This window comes from Octodon degus, unplaced genomic scaffold (genome assembly GCF_000260255.1).
Source record: "Octodon degus isolate 3935 unplaced genomic scaffold, OctDeg1.0 scaffold00135, whole genome shotgun sequence".
NCBI classification, from domain to species: Eukaryota; Metazoa; Chordata; class Mammalia; order Rodentia; family Octodontidae; genus Octodon; species Octodon degus.
The window spans coordinates 4,184,186-4,191,600 of record NW_004524711.1 but is presented as its reverse complement, the minus strand read 5'-3'; the positions used below and the strand labels follow the sequence as shown (position 1 = coordinate 4,191,600).

Below are 7,415 nucleotides of genomic sequence, written 5' to 3'. Positions count from 1 at the left end.
TTGCCTTGGGCTGAGCCCGGGCAGAGCTGGGCCTGACCTCGGCCCTCTGATATTTCCCCTCGCACGATCATGGGGAACTTGTTGGCTGCTGGCTCGCCACCCGCCGGCCCGAAGCCTGTGCCAGCCCTCATGGAGCTTTACGCTGCCACCACTGGGGGCGGACTGGGCACTGGAACCAGCACCGGCCGAGGTTCAGAACGGACATCTGGGACTGCAGCCTCCAGCACCGCACGGGCCACTGATGACCGGGCCTGCGGCTGCTTGCCCAACCTGGGCACATTTGAGGAGTGCCACTGCAAGTGCAAAGAGCTGTTTCCTATTCAAATGAAGGGCGTCAAACTCACTGTCAACAAAAGGTTGAGTAACCATTTCCAGGTGGACCACATAGTAGCCCTCAGCACAACCAGGGAGTCCACCTACCACTTCGGGGTCACATATGTGAGGACAAAGCAGCTGTGTCCCACAGAGGACTTCCCTGTGCTGGTGGGCGACATGGACAACAGTGGCAGCCTCAGTGCTCAGCTCATTCACCAGCTAGGCCCCAGCCTCAGGTCCAAGATGGCCATCCAGAAGCAGCAGTCAAAGTTTGTGAACTGGCAGGTGGATGGGGAGTACCGGGGTTTAGACTTCACTGCAGATGTCACCCTGGGGATCCCTGATGTCTTGGTGGGTTTAGGAATCCTTGTGGCCCATTACCTCCCGAGCATCAGTCTGTCTGGCCCTGAGCGGAGAACTGGTCTACCACTGGTGGCCTGGAGAGGAGGGCACTGATATGTCTCTAGCTGGGAAATACACACTAAACAACTGGTTGGCAACAGTGACACTACGCCAGGTGGGCATGCATGCAACATACTACTAAAAAGCCAGTGATCACTTGCAGATGGGCATAGAGTTTGAGGCCAGCACAAAGATGCAGGATACCAGTGTCTCCTTCGGGTACCAGCTGGACCTGCACAAGGCCAACTTCCTCTTCAAAGGCTCCACGGACAGCAACTGGATAATGAGAGCTATGCTGGAGAAGAAGCTGCCACCACTGCCCCTGACGCTGTTGCTCGGGGCCTTCCTGAACCACAGCAAGAACGAGTTCCATTGTGGCTTTGGCCTCACCACTGGCTGAGCCTGCGCCCTCAGATCATGCCTCCAGCCCTCCCCACAGAGGACGCCCAGCCCTCTCCTTTCCCTCCTTCCTGGGGGTCAGGAGCGGCAGAAAGCAGGGGCCACCACCCCGCAGCTAAGGAGGGGTCCTGGGACTGAGGGTTCTGAGCACAAGTGGCATCAAGCCCATAGGGCCTGGGCTGCCCCAGAGGATTCCGAGTCCGGGAGCATCGACCCTGAGCACCAGGGCAGAGGTGGCCACACAACCTCAGGGAGGAGCGGCGTGGTATCCCATGGAGCCACGCGAGGTGCAGCAAGAAGCACCTTGCTGCCAGCCTGTCCCGCCCACTCTCCCCTTTACCCCTCAGCATAAATCATGTTCAGCAGTTACAGAAGAACCAAGACATTTTCCAAAAAAAAAAAGAAAGAAAAATACAAAAAATATACGTGGGGTGGGGGGGGGGGAAGAAAAGAAAAGAAAATAGGACAGATATACAGCTACCTTCTATTGGTACAATGGAGGAAAAGTCTGTGCTATATTGTCTAGACAAGATATTATGCTTGCATCTTGTCCTCTGAATAACAACTACAAAGAGCAATATGCAATGTATTAATTATTATAACTGTCCCACTAACCTCTTTTTAAACTGCTTCATTGCTATTTTTCTCACTAAAATGAATAATAAATAAGTAAGGAATAATACGATTGTAATGGGGTACTTTAATCTGCCACTATCACAAAGAGATAGATCAGCTAGGCAACAAATCAGCAAAGAAATAACAGAATTAAACAAAACTTGTGAAGAAATGGACTTAGTAGGCCTTTAGCAACAACAGAATACACATTCTTTTCAGCTGTACAAGGGACATACTCCAAAATAGACTGTATTTTGGAGCTCACAGATCACGCTTAAGAAACTACAAAGGTATTGTAATTGCCCGATGGATATTATATGAGAACAGAACAATGAAACTGACAAAAGAAACAGCAAAAACATCATAAAATTACTGACAAAAGAAACAGCAAAAACATCATAAACACATGGAAATTAAACAGCAACCTCCTCAACAAGCAGTGGGTCACAGATGAAATTAAAGAAGAAATTAAAAAATATTTACAATCTAATGAAAATGTAGATACAACTTACAGAAACCTGTGAGACACAATGAAAACTCTCTTGAAAGGAAAATTTATACTGGTAAATTCACATATTAGGAAAACAGAACAAGTCAAATAAAGATCTTATGCTGTAACTCAAGCTCCTAGAAAAAGAAGAACATGTCAAGCCCAAAGTCCAAAGAAGGTAAGAAATTAGAATGATTAGAGCAGAAACTAAAGCAATGGAGATGAAGAAAACAACGTAAAGAATAAATGAATCAAATAGTTGGTTCTTTGAAAGAATAAATAAAATTGACACACTCCCTAGGCAAACACTAATGAAAGAAAAAAAATCAAATTCATGCAATAAAAATCAAAAGGGTGAGCCAGAGATGTAGCTTAGTAGAATAAGTGCCTGCCTGGCAGGAGCAAAGTCTTGAGTTTAATTCCCAGTACCACAAAAAATAAAAAATCAAAAGGGAAAAATCACTACAGACCCTACAGAAATTGAGAAGATGATTAATACCTACCTACTTCCAGAATCTTTACTCTCACAGGATGGAAAATCTAGAGGAAATGGACAGTGTCCTATATACATATGAAATGCCAACGCTGAGTCAAGAAGATATATAAATTCTGAATAACCAAATAACAGGAAACAGAATTGCAAATGCAATAAAAAACCTACCAACAAAGAAAAGCCTATGTCCTCACAGATTCACAACAGAATTCTACAAAAAATTCAGAGAGGACTTAATGTCAACTTTTCTCAAACTCTTCACTGAACTTGAAAGCAAAACAATTTTTCCAAACTCATTCCTGGAGGCAATTAAAAACAGACAAAGATCCAATTAAAAACAAATACTGTATATTCTTCAAAGTAAAATAAAATTGAATTTTAAAAGAGAACTATAGGCCAATCTCTAATGAATATAGATGCAAAAATCCTCAATAAAATACTAGCAAAAAGAATGCCTCAAATCATCAAGAAAATTATACATCAATACCAAGTAGGATTCATCCCAGGAATGCAGGGATGGTTCAACACATGAAAATCCATAAATGTAGCACCATATTGATAAAACCCAAAACAAAAACCACATGACCATCTTAATAGATGGTCAATTAAAGCTTCAGGCCAAATCAACACTGATTCATGATAAAAACCCTACAGAACATCAGAATAGATGGCCTATATCTGAACCTGATAAACACCACCTATGAGAAACCAACAGACACATCATAAAAAATGAGCAAAAACTGAGAGCTTTTACTTTAAAATCAGGAACAAGACAAGAATGTCCACTGTCTCCACTCCTATCAATATACTTCTGGAAACATTATCCAGAACAATTAGACAAGAGAGAAAAATAAAAGGAGTAAGGACTAGAAAAGAAATGAAATCATCAGGGGCCAGGAAGATGGCTCAGTGGAATAATCGCTTCCCTTGCAAGTGCAAGGGCCTGAGTTCAATCCCTTGTTTTGCCAAAAAGAAAAAAAGAAAAAGAAAGAAAGAAAGAAAGAAAGAAAGAAAGAAAGAAAGAAAGAAAGAAAGAATCATTATTTGCAGGTGACATGATATTCTACATAGAGGACCCAAAAAACAGATTTGATCACCAAATTCAGTAACATAGAAGGCTATAAAATCAATAACCAAAAATCAGTAGCATTTTCTACACAAACAATGAATGCACAATTGGAGAAACCACACTTTTATGATGACATCCAAAAAAATTAAATACTTAGTAATCTCACAAAGGAAGTAAAAGATTTATATAGTGAAAATTACTATACTCTGAAAAAAGAGATGGAAGAGGACTTGATGCTCCTGGACAGGAAGAACCAACATTGTAAAAATGGCCATCTTCCCAAAATTGGTATACAGATTCAATCCAATCCCTGTTAAAATGCTATTAGCATAACTCACAGAACTAGACTAAACTTTTCTCAAATTCACTTGGAACCAAAAGAGACCTAGAATCAAAAGCAATCCTGGGAAACAAAGGAAAGGCAGGAGGTATCACAACCCCGACCATGAAATTAAACTATAAAGCTATTGTGATAAAATAAGCATGGTACTGGCATAGAGTCATACCTGAGGATCAGAGAAACAGATTAGAAGATGCAGACATAACTGCAAACACACTCAGCCACCTTATCTTTGATAAAAGGGGCCAAATATGTTCACTGGAAGAAAGATAACCTCTTTAGTAAATGGTGCTGGAAAACTGGCTTTCCACATGCTGAAGGCTAAAATTAGATGAATGTCTATCACCATGCACTAAACAGCAGTCAAAGTGGATCAAAGATTTGACATTAAAGCAGATACACTAAATCTTAGAAGAAAAAAGTAGGTAGAAATCTTAAAGACATAGGGGTAACAAGAAAGTTCATAAAAAAGAACCAAACTGAACAGGAAATACTTCAAAAAATCAAAACTGGGGTCTCATCTTTTTGAAAAGTATCTGCACATCAAAGGAAATCTCCAACAGACTAAAAAGAAAACCCACAAACTGGGAACAAATCATAGCTGACTGTCCCTCTGACAAAGGCCTTCACTAAACAAACAAACAAAAAAAAAGGGTATACAGATGAATGTCCATTTTGTAGCTGTGTATTCAAATGGTTAGGATAGATATATAGTTACATTCTCTTAATGAATAGAGGGATTGGTTCTAATAGTGTTTGTAAATAGGATACCATGTCTGCATCTTGTACAGCAATTAACCACTAGGAAGAGAGTATACAATGTGTTAATTATTGAAACTGTCCTACCAATTTGATTTGAAACTGTCTCATTGTTATTTGTTTCTCAATAAAATTATGGGAGGGGGGAAAGAAAAGAAATAAGCACTTGCCTGGCAAGTGCAGGGTCCTGAATTCAATCCCTGGTACCGTTAAAAAAAAAAAGAAAGAAAGAAAATTTAAAAGATATTGATGAATTATTTAGCTAATGTTTGTGCCCATTTATTTTCCTATTAGCAATAAATGGAGTTCCTTGTCATAAGAGTTGTCAGTCTTTTTTATTCTTGCCAATCTCATGGGTTAAAACTTGTTTCTTTATGTATTTTCCTATTTTAATTTATCATAAATGAAGCTAGGTGCCATTTCAAATGTTTAGAGTAATGTGTAATTCTTTTCCTGTATGAATTGTCAAGATACTATGGAAATTTTCTTATACAGCTTCCTTTTTGCCATTTCATGTAGAAATTTATATATTAAAGGAAGCCAAGATGTTTGGTGATGAGGTGCAAATATTTTGTTTCTGTTTTTTAAATTTTGTGGGATCTTTTCTTATGCAGAACTTTCAATGTTTAAATAAATTTAACTTCTTATGTTAAAAAAAAACCCAAAGGCCTTCTATCTAGAAAATATAAAGAATTTTTAAAAATCAAGGCACCCTTGAGGGCTAGCCAGATAATTCAGCAGACTAAAACACCTGCTTAGGCAGATGCAGGGATCGGGGGGTTTGATCCTCAACATGCCATGCTGGCCCCAACCCTGGTGGGAGCTGAGATCATGATTGAGACTAGACATGGTGGCATGTGCCTGTAATCCCAGCACCTTGAAGGCTGAAATCAGGAGGATTATTATGCATCTGATCTGTGTAGTGAGACGCTGTAGACCCTGTACTAAATATATTTTTTTTAAAAATCAGGACCCCCAAATCAAAAACCCAATCCAAGAATAGGCATCTAGGATGAATATACACTTTTCTGATGAAGAAATACAAATGGAAAGTAAATATATCAAAAAATGGTCAACATCATTAGTCATTGGAGAAATGCAAATGAAAACAACACTGAGACTCCATCTCACCCCAGAAAGAATGGCTAACACTAATAAGTCAGCCAATAACAAATGCTGGAGGGACTGAGGGGAAAAACGAACACTTATTCACTGTTGTTGGGAGTGCAGACTGGTACAACTCCTATGGAAATCAGTGTGGAGTTACCTTAAAAAGCTAGGATTGGAGGACCCATTCAACCCTGCTCTTCCTCTCCTTTGTATTTTTGCAGAACTGAAACCATGTGACAGTGATAGATGTGCACCCACGGTTATAGCGGCACCATTTATTAAAGCTAAATCTTGGAAACAACCCAAATGCCCATCAACTGGTAAAGAAGATGTGATATTCTTACACAATGAAGCATTATTCAGCTATTAAAAGGATGAATGTGAGATTTTTATTGGTAAATGGATGCAAGTAGAGGCCCTACCCTTAAGTGAAATAAATCAGACTAGCATGTACAAACATCATATTCCTTCCTTGGTGCGAGAACCTGAAAGAGAAAATAAAATCTGAAGGATGCAATGGAGACTGGGAAAGGGTAATGAACCTGTTCAAAAGGAAAGAATTATTCAGTTGAGGAGGACAGGAGAGATAGTAAGGAAAAGATATATAACTATGTATGCAAGCAGGATGGATTGGACAACTGTGCTGCAGATTTCTGTTGGTGTGTGGAAAGAAGCAGACAATGCTTAATTTACCTCATTTTTTTCAATGATTTGTCCTTTTTCTCTTCTTAATTTCTTATATATTTCTTTCCTCTTCTAGTTTAAATACATATACCTGGTAATATGATCGACTAGTTTGAAGATAGCACTATGCATTACAATAAGTACTGTGAAATTCATATTATATTCTTAAATAAAACTCTGTATCACTTGTAATTTTTCTGTTTTAATACTATTTTGTATTATCTTTAAAAATAAATAAAATAAAAAAGGAATAGAAAATAAAACCTTGATTATCAGAGATAAATGAGAGAGAAAAAGAAAGTATTTAAGTTTTAGTTTTGTAAAACAAAAAAAAATTAAGAAGATTCTGTTCAATAGTTAAGATGGTTCAATTCAGTATATCACCATGCTTACCTGAAGTATAAGCTTAAAAATATTTAGGGTGATGAAAACAGCTTTTAACCATAAGAAAAAAATTGTAAAAACACAACTGTAATCCTAAGGATATATAAACCAGTTAGATAGCGACATGGCTTAGGTTCTGTTCCCAAATCCAATGTACTTTCTTCTGTGTCAAGCATTCTCAGCAGACTCAAAGTGGAGGAATGCATTACCACAGATCTGCAAGCCACGCTTCACCACTTCTGTGTGGAGCAACCACAAGTAAGCAGAGGGCCTTTTAGGGAGAAACTTGAAGAAGCAGAACATAACAAGGTATTTGGAACCCAACACTTTAAGGAAAATCATTAAGACTCAGTAT

General features: G+C 39.0%; 1 pseudogene across 1 annotated transcript; it reads left to right on the top strand.

Moving 5' to 3' along the window:
* Nucleotides 1–69: 69 nt before the first annotated feature.
* Nucleotides 70–1,117, top strand: LOC101560004 (annotated as a pseudogene). Its single transcript, XR_192753.1, has one exon. The product of XR_192753.1 is annotated as a mitochondrial import receptor subunit TOM40 homolog pseudogene (transcript).
* The last annotated feature ends 6,298 nt before the right edge of the window (nucleotides 1,118–7,415 follow it).